At 35.5% G+C, this 13535-nt stretch overlaps 1 protein-coding gene across 20 annotated transcripts in view; it reads right to left on the bottom strand.

Annotated features, from left to right (window-relative positions):
- heph (polypyrimidine tract-binding protein 1 heph) overlaps positions 1-13535 on the bottom strand; it is a 757797-nt gene that overhangs the window by 546501 nt on the left and 197761 nt on the right. For 5 of the 20 annotated variants that reach the window (XM_073961236.1, XM_073961240.1, XM_073961237.1 and 2 more), the window contains exon 3: positions 388-1202. The exons of the other annotated variants lie outside the window; for them this stretch is intronic. The gene's annotated coding sequence lies outside the window, so the exon portion shown is untranslated. The remainder of the gene's footprint in view (positions 1-387; positions 1203-13535) is intronic. 20 annotated transcript variants of the gene reach the window in all.

Genomic DNA, 13535 nt, shown 5'->3' with positions numbered 1-13535 from the left:
CTGTCTCAAATTTTATAATACACTAGCGGACCCGGCGAACTTCGAACTTCTATTAAGGAATAAAATTTCATACAAAAACTCAATTTTCGATTTTTCCAATTTTCCGACTTTTCCAGAGAGATTTTCCAAAATTTTCTTCCGTAAAGACCTTCTCCTCGAAAATACGAATAACTGACAAAAAATTTTACAGAAATCGGCCTAGCCGTTCTCATTTTATGAATTACTATACATTTTTTACACCATTTTTATATATATATATAGATAGATATATCTATATCTCCAAATTTGTCCTATATGTTGCATAGTTATTATTTTTTTTTTTTTAATTTGACACTTGTTTATTTATGTATTTATTGTTTTAAATGATCAAGTACAAAAATTACTCACCCGGCTAGTCAAACGATTGGTTCATTTGCTGTTGCTCCTCAAAAAAACTGCCAGAAAAGTGTCAACAAATTTTTTGTGATTTGTTTGTTTTGGATGTTAGAGAACAACAAAATAATATATCTAGAGATGCTAATGTTGCCGATTAGTTGACGATAATTGGAGAAGAATAAAATGCACGTTTATCCGGATAACAAAAATATATTTAGAACGCCAACGAAACACCGTGTATGAATGCAGTGAGTGTTGTATTTTTTTAGCCTACACCACCGCCACTAATCACTAGAACTATAAATCACAACGAATCCGCCGTTTCGACAAACAAATAAAAACAAAAATTATTCGAAACAAATTGAAATGGCTTATATTAATGACACGCACGACACGACGACTATACGATATTTATATATAATTCGATAAATGACTAGATAAATTATCAATAAATAACAAGCACGATTATTAATTGTTAAAAAAGCCCTTGGGGCAGACAGCAAAAGGTACTTTGATTGTCAAAAAGATTGAGATTAAGACATATTTTTAAACAATCATCTTAACATGATTTGTATGTACATCACTCATTTGTTACGTTCTCACAGGCATTTTATAAAATTTTAATATTAAAACATTATTTCTCTCTTTTTTTTTTGGTAATCTCACTCTGTGTTTCTCTCTCTCACACACATATACTCTCTTTTATTTTGGCGACGTAGGACCTTTTTTGTGTGTTGCTGTTATTTTTTATTTGTTGACTTAGCAGTAGAATTTTTTATTGGACGCTGAAGAATAGGTGGGAGGAGTAGTAACAACTTCTATTTGTCCTGCAAGTATTTGAGAAAAGAAAGAAAACACAACTCTCATCAAATTGTTTATTTTCATTATAAACTTTTTTTTGGAGTGAACAAACGAAATTTGCCAATGAGAAAAAAAACAGACGACAGACAGAGATTTTTTTTTTTTGGTTTGCTGAAAGGCAGGCAGGCGCATAGGAGAAAAAACAAAACGGCAAGCGCAATTTAAGAGAATACAAGTTGAAAATTAGAAGAGTAAAAGTTTGAATTAAGGCATTGTGTACATTGGTGCATGATTTTTTTGTTTATAAGAAATGGCTAATTTAGAGATCAGCAGAGAAGTGATGTAGTTTTCTTTAATCATAGATTGTCGTTTTTAGTGATGTGTCCAGTAAACTGAAAATGATTTGAAGAGAAGGATTATAGTACAGAGAGTAAGAGCATGTGTGAGAGAGTTTTGAAAGAGAGACAGACATAGAGCGAGAGAGATAGAGAAAAGAGTTGGTAAATGTGAGATATAGTTACAGGATTGAAAATAACAAAGAGCGTAATGAAAATGCAAGATTATATTTTTCAAGTTTTGGAAATATACAAATCAAAAAAATATTTTATATAGTGTATATATATACAAATCAATAGCAATAGATTTTAGATTGAAATTTTAAAATTGAGATTTTTCAGTTAGCATTATAGAAACAATTCACAAACAAACACGCACATACACAAACAATCAACAAATTTAAAAATTAGTTATCACAACACAATGGTTAAAGATATACAGATATTGGTCCTTCGACACAGTAAATTACACAACAATACAAAGAGATAAAAATGCAGCAAACAAATAATATTTTTGGGTGCAAAAAATAATATGTTTGGATCCAAACATATTATTTGTGTGCTGCATTTTGTATGCGTGTATTTATTCAAATCAAATAAATATGATTGTCCTTTGTTATAAATGTTTAATTGTATTTTGTTCAATAGGTAAATTAAGAATTCACAATTTTTATTATATACTTTTTGTTCAACTGAGAACATTTAGTGCTATCCCGGAATGTCAGTTATTTGACAGCAGATAGACCCTAAAGCTATCAATAATGTTTCGTCAAAAATGTTTATTCTTGAAGTGTACTAAAATTTTTAGATTTGCACTAGGTACTGAGTAGAGTTCTATACAGTTCACGAACGAAGTAATTCGAACTTACTTTATTGCTTACTAAGTACGGTTGTTGTTAACAAAATAAAGAGCAGTTGGTGCAACCGTTTAAACAGCCCTTAATGTTCGTAACCGTGGCACAGGGTGTAGTGTCTTCCGCTACAAATCAGAAGTTCGCATGATCAAATCCAGCAGAGAGCAAAATAAAAATAAGGAATGTGTTGAAAAATAAAACAAATTCACCTCAACTGTTCTAAATGTGTTCTTTAGGTTACTTTCAACGTTTAGTGGCCATATAGTGACCAGATATTCATTGCAACATGCTCTTGTTAAAATAATGGGTTAGCTGTTGTTTTGTAGCAACGCATATATGTATGTTCGTTCGTGTATTATTTCAGTTATCAGGTTCTGGTTCCTCTATCCAGACTCAAGAATTCTGCAAACTGGACTAATTGCGTCCATAAAGAATCAGGAGGCAGGTGAGTGGGATTAGCTGGCAGCAAAATCAGTGTGTCGAGGGGTCCTAATCCACATGCCGGACATGTGTTACGTATCGTGGCATCAATTCGGGCCCAATACAAATTGAGGCGGCTGCATCGTCCGGATCATAACTGGGCCATAAAGCCACTCGTGTTTCCCTTGGCAGCTGGCGTTCTTCTGCTGCGTGGTATGGGGGTGGTCCCCAAGTACTGCCTGATAGGCTAATTGGTCAAGACTCTAGAGCATTGGTGATCGCTTCCTTACGGTAGCGTAAAAACAACCCACATGTATTCTCTCTTTATTTCTGATTTGCCATTGCTTAGGGGAGGGTGTCTTACCACTACTAATACACCAACTAATCTGAGCACCCCTGCTCTACAGGTTCTTTTTTATACCTTTGGACCATTGGTGTCCAAAATAAATGAGAGAGAATTGTTGGGAGAGTAATGTCCCTTTGTTAAACAACGGCTGAAATGGCTCTCATTTGGATTTTTTATTCTCTGTTGTTACGACAACGTGCAGGCGTGTACATCAACGCTTTGGACCTCTCTCTAGATCAGGTATCGGCACCAATACAAACGCATTGTTCGCCGTTTCACGCATACGACTCTCTCTCGCTCTCTCCTCAAACAGCGTGTGCGTTAATGCATTGCTAAAATTAAAAATCATTGAAGCAAGCGACATCAGAACCTTCTTAATTGACTTCTGAGCGAAGACTGAGTGGTGGTTGTTCTGTTGTTATTCTCATAAAGGGCACGTGTGCTCTTTTTGCCAGATACTGCTCTAGATCATGAAGATATCTCCTGACGTACACTGGTGTGCGAAATAATAGAGCCACAGTCACTAATGCATTAAACGTTTCTAAAACATTTCTGCAAAGTGTGTTATGGCGGATTTTGCTTTTTTATAATTAAATGGTATCCCATAAATAAAGTTTAATCAACATTTGTCCCATTTGGGGTCTGATGCTGTAGTGGGCAGGACAGATATATGATTGGGCCTATAAGGAGATTTGAAAAATAATAGAGCCAACCCAAGTTAACAAGAAAATTTCTTAAGAACATTTTAATTTGTCCATTAAAATCTTAGCAGAAAAGTTGGTTATCCTTCCTAGCATTATTTTCCAGGATAAATTCCGCATCGCTAATTACAACCCTTTGGTTTCGAAATAAAGAAAATTCCCTATATAGACCAAAAAACCGTAAATATTGTATCAATATTTGTAATTGTGAATGGAACCTCCTAATATACTAGCAAAAATAAGGAAAGACCAAAACCTGATCGAAAAATTTATTATTTTGAAGATTTCGTAGCTAAAAATGGTGGGAATGTCACCTTTTTGCCTTCATTTGCTCAAAAAAAAAGAAGTAAAACTTGGTTGATATCAACTTCAATAGAATGTACGTATTTTTTTAAAATATTTTTAAAGTATTTATTGGAAGAAAAATTACGAGATTTTGTAGTAACAAAGGAATGGACAGACATAGTCCATTTTGGGAGTCATTCCTCTCAATAAATATCGCGCACACCAGTCATTTCAGTTGGTCACCACATAATTTAGACCCACGAAAAACATATTATCGCTGTAAACAAGGACACTAGCAGTACAAATTTCCAAAGAATCCCTGAACAAACCCTTAAACAAAAATGTTGAACATTTGTGTGGGTGGGGCCCCAAGCAGTGCAAAGTGGATCCACTTGTATGGAGAAGGTGGCCAAAACTATTTAGAGTGTAAAAATCAAGCCAATGCTCCAGCTTTGTGCTGCTGCGAAGAGTGTTTTAAGAAACCACGAGCGTAACATTCTCCCCTCTTTTCCCTCTGGGGGGTATACGGTAAGAATTGTTTTATGCTGTTAATACAAAATGACACGAACAAAGGTCCCGATTATCTTATGATGCAAAAATAGGCTTGGGGAAACAAAACAACATAAAATCCAACCAATTTAGCGGATTAAAAAAATCAACATTTTTGTCGGAAAATTGATAAAATTTTTAATATAGATCTTATAGCGTTCTTCCTGGAAGGCACATACCGCCAACTTAAGACAAATTTGGAAGAAGAATTCTTCATCATGCCACTAATGTCCATTATGTTAATGTACGTGGGTGGTCAGATGACAGAGTTATACGCTAGTATATCCATAGAAACCCTATTTAAGGCAGCTTTAGTCAGCGACCCACTATTTATAGTCTGGCACTAGATGGCAGCTGATTTTAATACTGAATAATCTTAAACTCATGATCAACTTTGCAAAATTATTCCCGCGGTGGGCACTGGTGGGCATCATGACTAAAACCTTAGGTCAAATTTAAGTATATGATCGAATTGGCATTACAAAATACACTAAGAAAATATGCAGCTAACTAGAATTCCACAACACGCTAAAACACTATTTTTAATGAAAATTAAGCTATTGCCTCCTCCTTCACAATCCACTATAATATTTTGCTATACGTATTAATTTCGCGATATTTTCAATATATTTACTTGCTCTTAAAAATAGGTAGTACTCACAACAAAAATATTAGTCAAATGTTCCGAATTTTGAAGCAATCCTTAAGAAGATCGCGTTCGAATGAAACAAAAACTAATATATTTTTAAAAAGGTCCATGTCATAGCTGTCAGAGTTGCCAGATGTTGTACCAACATTTTGACATTCATTTGTTTATTTTTGGTCAATGCACGATGGGGCCGATGATATGTTTTTGAGGCAAAAAATCACAGGGCAAGCTAGACCTTCAAAATTTCGTGCAGATGTTTATAATCGGCCTAGAAGCTAATCTGTCAAATTTGGTTGATATCGGTTCATATATAGATATAGCTCTCATATATATGTTCGCCCGATTTCGAGTAATTGACGGACCAAACACGAAAATGCTGTCCAATTATGATGATATTTGGAATATGTGCCGAAATTCGGACTGGAAATAAGATTGCCAAGTTATTTTGAAATTGGTTCAGATTTGGATATGGCTCCCTTATATATTTTCGCCCGATTTGAGGTATTTCGTGCAACAAACATGCAATTTCTGTCCAATTTCGAAGAAATTTGCAACGTGTGACAGGATTTGGTCTAGAAATATGTTTGCTAAATTATGTTGAAATCGGTTCAGATTTGTATATAGCTCCCATATATATTTTCACCCGATTTTAGGTATTTGGTGCAACAAACACGCAAATTCTGTCCAATTTCGATGAAATTTAAAATGTGTGACGAAATTACGTCTAGAAAAAAAAGTATGCCAAATTATATCGAAATCGGTTCAGATTTGGATATAGCTGCCATATATATTTTCACCCGATTTTAGGTATTTTGTGCAGCAATCACGCTATATATGTCCAATTGTGATGAAATTTAAAGTGTGTGACGGAATTTGGTCTAGAAAACATTATTGAGACATCATATTGAAATCGGTTCAGATTTGGATATATCGTTCATAAATTTTCTCTGTCGAAGTTAATTGTTTTCTCATTTTAGTTGGTTGATACCGAACTTCCTTGAGAAAATAGTTTAAATATTTTTCTTTTGACAAATTGGCCGAAACAGAGGCGGCATGAATCAAGGGTTTGGTATTGTTGCCGTATTCATAGCAGACTTCCGAAGCAAGTTTTCTTCCTTCACTATAATCCACATTAGGGCGCCCTCTCTCCTTTTTATCATTACCTCCAATTTTTTTATCCATTTTTGGTTAAGGCATGCACAAATATTATAAATTTGCTTTTTAACTTCCGTCATGAAGTTGTCTTTGACACCTCGATTAATTTTTGCAGAAATCCATTCTATAAGGTGTTTAGGTTTTCGCTGATTTTCCAACCAAAAATTAAAAATATCCAAATTTTTAAGTTTTACGAAATCTGGAAGTTGATAATTTTTTTATTCGCAAGTATACGCAAAAATTCTTTTCAAAATCTGTTAGCCGACATTGTCACCTTTCTGCAGATACCTATTTTTACGAGAATGCACCCTGAAGCCGAAAGTTCTACTCCAAAGAACACATTGACGATACCACAGACTACATCAAAAACCATCACTTACTGACACAACAAATTATTGACCACATCTAATATTACATTTACACTTTTAATAATAATCTTAATTTACATAACATTACCCGTATTTTCCATTTAAAAAACAAAAAAATAGATAATATCAACAGATCAGGTTTTGGCGCCAAAATACTTAAATTGTTTAATTACGACTGAATGTCAGAAATAAAGGGAATCATAATTATGACATCTTTGACAGCTTGGCATGTCGCCGTGGGTCGTTGCCAGATTGTAATTTTTTGGTTTTGGAGGTTTGAAAGTGTTAAGAATATAATTCCGTTATTATTTGATTTCAATCGCTGACTTGAAAAAATGACTTTTGGACCAGCCACTACACTTTCTGGCCGTAGGGGTTCTTTTTTACAGCTTTCGGGTCATTTTCTCAAGAAGTGTCGACTTGCACTCAAAAACCTTGTACCATCGTAATAGGGACCTTGAGTACAACCTGTTGCAAGAAAAATTAGTACGATTCGAGAAGAGGTCCTAAACTGCGCTTTTCCGAAATTTTGTGTGGGAGGCACCCGAACGAGTTGACATATATAGTCCATATTACAACCTGATCTATGTCTAATAGAAATATCACGGTGTGCAAAGAATGGACCAAATCGGTTACTGCCCTCGAGAGTTATCGTGCACACCACTTTAGCGAAAATCTTGAACTGCTGTGTGGGAGGTACCCAAAGGAGTGGAGCGATATGACCCATTATGGAATATAATTTAAGTCTACACAAAATATTACGACCAGAGTACGTAAAAATACTTTAAATAAAATTTCCAATCGTTTCGTTTCGTATTTTCCATAGGAACAATAGAAAACGAAACAAAACCCTCGTTGGCCGAGCTCGCTGTTTAGTTTCACCTGTGCGTGTGCGCCTGAGTGTGTTTCGGCAAACGTTTCCCAAAAATACTTTCTGTTTCGGTGGTGAATGAAACAACTCGAACTTTTGTGGGCGAGTTACCGAAATGCGTGGACCGCTCTAAACCATCTTCGTACTTAAACTAAGTTTAAACAAAATATTACGAAAGCCAAATTTTGGACCGAATCGTTTGACCCGTTCGACAGTTATTGTGCGCTCCAACTAGACTGACAGACTGATGGACGGACATGGCTAAAGCGACTCCAAATTGTCAGAAACGGGTTTCGTCCAAACATACTTGAGGTCTCGATGAGTCACATTTTGCCCATATGAAAGTGCATAAATGCTGAGAGTAGCATAAATGCAGAGGGTAGCATAAATGCTGAGGATATAAAAATCTCGGTATTATATCTCTGTTGATAAAGGGTGATACTAATAAGCACATCTGTAAGTTCTTTAATGCACGATAGCTTCGAATCCAATCAATAATGTTTCGGCCAGAGTTTTTATGCATTAAGAATAGCATATACAAACAAAACCAGTAAAGAAAGGATCAAGGTCGGGCGGGGCCGACTATTTGACACCCTACACCACTGTGAATATGTAAAATATATATGGGAACTATATATATCTAAATCTGAACCGATTTCGATATAAAAAGACACACTTATGTCTACACCGAACTCCGTCACACATTCAAAAATTCATCAAAATTGGACAGATATGGGGTGTTTGGTGCATAAAATTCGTGAAATCGGCCAAAAAAATATATGGGAGCTATATCCAAATCTGAACCGATTTCGATATAAATTGGCAGATATATTTTTAGACAGCATTCAGTCACACAATCCAAGTTTCATCGAAATTGGACGTATACAGCGTGTTTGGAGCAGCAAATACGTGATATCGCACAAAAATATATATGGTAGCTATATCTAAATCTGAGCCGATTTCGATCAAATTTGGCCTATTCTAGGCTAAATTCAGTCACCAATTCCAATTTTCATCGAAATCGGATGTATATAGCGTGTTTGGTGCAGCAAATACGTGAAATCGGCCGAAGATATATATGGGGACTATATCCAAATCTGAACCGATTTTCACCAAAAGCAATAGCGTTCTTTCTGTTGCTAAAAAAATATATTCCACAGTTTTCAGCTGAATCGGACAATAAATGAGACCTGAATCGGACAATAAATGAGACGGACAGACGGACATGCATAAATCGACTCAGAAAGTGATTCTATACATATCCCTAGAAGGAACCATGGGTCTATCTATTGTCCTTATACATTTTACATACAAATGCACTAACACATAATACTCCTTACCACAGTGTGGTGTGTGGTATAAGTAGCAGAAAATCCGGACCATGCTGCTTTTGAGGTCTTTGCAAAAGTATTTTTTGACACTGACAGCTCTAACTGAAACCCTTTATGGGTAACATTTCCAAAACATTACATAATATTCATATCACAAAGCGCATAGAAAATAATACGGTTTTGGTCATTTCCTCCGATTTTTTTTTTTTTTTTTTTTTTGTCAATATTGTTCTATGATCAATTTATCGTTACTATCTCTATCTTACAAGCCAAATGAATGATCTCAAACATCTAATTCTTTCAAAACATCTCACACGTCGATATTTCTTAGAACATACTTAACATTAACAGCAATTTTATTGAAAACAAAATATTGAACTTGTAATACGACGTACTTGAGAATATTATGGGAATTGAATAAATATTTTTAAAGATATTTTGGCAATTTTATGGTTATTTTATTATACCCCAAAGGGATGTGAATGTCAAGGCAACAAACAGCACCTAGTGTGTGTGTGTGTGTATGAGTGCAACTCATTTAGTCGATTAGTGTTCTTAGTGGAGGCTGGGCAAAGTGGCTGACTTGTGGGTCGATGGCACATTATTGAAATAATTTCAAGTGGCACTATTCTTTACACAGTGTGAGAATAATGAACTCTAAACATTAAAAGATGTGTAGGTTTATTTTATAAAAACTACAAAAGAAATAAGAAAAATGTTGTTTTAAATGCCCAAGGGGTTCAATATTTTGTTGTGATATTTTTTTTTGTTTTTTAATAAAAATCTATTTTTGAATTTATAGTGGGATCTACAAAAATTAGTTGATGATATGAACTATGGGATTTTTGATGGTTCGACAAGTCCTATTTTCTGTGTTTTTTCTTTTCAAAAAACAACCACTAAATTACACCCACACACAAGTAAATGGGAGGAGGGATATAACAACAATAGCAGCAATATCAAAATTAAACGAAATTTCTAAATTTCATTAATTTTTCAACCACCTCCCCCCATTCACCATTTACCAATAAATTCTAGCAGCCAATATATCTTGGGAATGTTTTTTCTTCTAATTTTCTAATCGTCTTCGAGCCCTGAAAACGTTTATCGCAAGACACATAAAATCCCAATATCAATTCTTTGATACAAATGCCAATGCCAAAGATCATTTTCATTGTTGTTGTTGTTGCTGTGCGGTTGTTCATTCTTTTGCATCATTGCTTGTTTTAATAGATTTCGCTATCAGATCAATTTTGATCAGATCAAACACACTCGGCTGGCATAATTTGTTACCGGCCGGCGAAAACTGTTTTTGCTATTTTGTTATGGCACAGTGCCTCGCAACTATATCACATGCCATTTAAATTAATTTGCATAGTGTGAACCATTATGAAATATTGTGGCGCACATACACATGTGTACATATGTATGTAGGTACGAGTATATATAAATGATTCGCATTATTTATTAAGCATAACTGTGATCACAACTGTGAGGTGTGGCATCTTTTAACACTTAGAACAGCATCTAATTATTTAATAGTCTTTTAGATAAATTAGCTGCTGTTGTTTTGTGATTTAACATGAAAATATTAATTATTGTCTTCAGAGCTGAATGATATTCGCTGAAATTATGAATGAAATTGTTGAGTGAAAACAAATTCATAGAAGCAAACATTTTCTAATGTTTCACATCGGATAAGTTCTTAATGATTGAGATAATGATATGTGATTATTTGTTTTACTAATGATTGAACCAACTTTAAATGAAAGGAGTTTACACCTGGGAAGTTTGTGCGGATTCTGAAACTAAAGTTTTCATTAAACTGGATGTCTGATTTTTTTTATACGGCACCCCCCTATAGTGTTTAGTTTTGTTAGATTTTACGATTGCCAAAGTTTGGGCACAATCGGAATATGTGAACACGTGCCTCTGGGGCCTCAACGTTTCCATGGGCCCTATATGTAGCTAATATTAAAATTCGACCCGATATTTAACATTTTTTTAGGATTACTTGTTTAGCCACAGAAATGAATTGGTAAAATTTCTCAACGATTGGACAATAAATGTGGCCTTTAGAGAAATTTCGAGAAAATTCACCTTTGGTCCCATACAAATTACAAATGGAAACTTCGCGGCCCTAGTGGCACGTGTTAACATGTTCCGATTCTGCTCAAACTTTGGCAATCTTAAAATCTAACAAAAATAAACACTATAGGGGAGGTTGCCGATTAAAAAAAATTCGACATCGATTTTTTTCCCTTTGAGTTAAACCAGTCTAGTGTTCATAGATGAGAAACATAAAAAAGACAAAAAAATCGCCGGAGCGCTTTTTAAATTAATCGCTGTCAAAATTCACATTTTACTGGGAAACCGCAAGCCCTACCAAAATGGAACTTGGGAAAATATTGTAGCAGTGAAAAATATCTACAAGATTGTCCTTTATGATATTTTCGTAGGTTTTACCATTTTTGAGATATAGAGGTTCAAATTGGGACAATTCACTGACGGTATCGTTTCCTTATAAAATAACGTACTTAAAATGAATCCGACTAATTATACCGCTGATATTTAGCACGTTGAGACTGGAAAGAGCCAACAGAAGATAAAAAGGCGATGCAATGTATTTTAGCTACCTTGAATCAAGTCATAAATTCGGCTGAGAGTTTGTGGCTAATCGCGGCAGATGAAAAATCGTTTATCAAAATTCATCCCGGCGAAACTGACATTAAGATTCTTTCATTAAAAACAACATAGGACTAGAACTGGTCGTGATTCTATCCTGGTCGATCGTATGACATGAGAAATAAATATCGAGGAAATGCCAGAAGTTCTTCAGTAAAGCTAAGGACTTAAATCACAAGTCATCAAATGTGCAAAGGACTGCGTTAGTTCTGATCTCTGATTGAGGTGATCTAAAGCACTCCTCAGACTTCCTTGATATTCTGACTGGATGTCCACACTTAGTTGAAAGCATCTAGGACTAGGTTTTGTGAGCCATAAGCGTGAAGTGTTTGACACATTCGACATACGAAGGTCTTACTTATCACCGAGAGTCAAATTGCGCTATTCTGACGCGGTCACATAGTGAATATATGTAAATTTCTTTAACTTTGACTCACCAAATGTGAACATTCCCTACAAAAACACGTGAGTTGAAAACATGCACCGGAAGGTCTCAGCGATCCACGAAACAAAATTCTCCGGCCATTGTAAGTTGCACCGTTGCGATGATTACAACGTTTTGCGGAATGATCGTCTAAGAAATGGAGGATTAGAACTTGTCTTCCTTAGACACCAGTCTGTCCAGTACAGACCTATCTCGTTTGAGTTTGACTCTAGTGACCGATACAGAAGTTTCTTTGGTAAAAATATTCTGACATGTATTGTACGTCAAAATGAAAGAAGATTATTGGATGCCGCCAAAATCAGATACCTATATTTATAAAAAAAAAAAAACTTTTTATATCCTCCACCTTAAGATGGAGGGTACAATTAAATTTGTCATTCCGTTAGTAAGACATCGAAATATTCATAATAAATTTGTTTGCAGAGATCCACGCATTCATATAGCCCCCTTAAAACGGTGCCTCCCGATTTTCGGTATTTTGAAGGTTTTCGCTTTATTATCTCACCGAAATGGCTGAAATTTGGTACTTAGCCTTCGTTGGGGGGTATAAAACTCCCCCCCCCCCCCCAGAATGTTATCTGTATAGGTCCACGCCTTCATATAGCCCCCATAGAACGGTACCTCCCGATTATCTGTATTTTAAAGGTTTTAGCTTCATTATCTCACCTAAATGGCTGAAATTTGGGGTACACAACTTTCCCACAGAATTTTGTCTGTATAGGTCGACGCCTTCATATAGCCCCCATAGAACGGAACCTCCTGAATTTCGGTATTTTAAAAGTTAGTCACATTGTTTAACCGGAACGAAACTAATTGTTCCATTTTACTTCAGCGGCCGAACTTAACGACGTTCTTACTTATTATACCCTCAGCATTTATGCTAACGAGGGTATATACACTTTCATACGGGCAAAATGTGCCTCATCGAAATAATGGTTTTAGACCCCAAGTATGTTTGTATGCAATGCGTTTCAGACAATTTGGAGTCGATTGAGCAATGTCCGTCTGTCTGTCTGGCTGGAGCGCACGATAACTCTCGAATGGATCAACCGATTCGGTTCAAATTTTGGCTTTCGTAATATTTTGCCCAAACTTAGTTTAAGCTCGAAGATGGGCTATATCGGTCCACTCCTTCCGGTACCTCCCACACAAAAGTTCGAAAATGTTAGGAAAATTTGTGCGCACGGTAACTCTTGAAGGGAGTAACCGATTTGGTCCATACTTTGCACATCGTGAAATTTGTACCAGACTTAGATAAGGTTTTAATATGGACTCAATCGGTCCACTCCTTCTAATACCTCCCACACAAAATTTCGGAAACGTTCAGTTTAGGGTCATCTCTCGTATCGCTTTGATGTATGCCTT

The sequence above is a fragment of the Musca autumnalis genome, unplaced genomic scaffold (assembly GCF_047663935.1).
Source record: "Musca autumnalis isolate F117 unplaced genomic scaffold, ASM4766393v1 scaffold_1, whole genome shotgun sequence".
Classification (NCBI taxonomy): domain Eukaryota; kingdom Metazoa; phylum Arthropoda; class Insecta; order Diptera; family Muscidae; genus Musca; species Musca autumnalis.
Note: the sequence above shows the minus strand (reverse complement) of the source record. Positions and strands in the feature narration are given on the sequence as shown.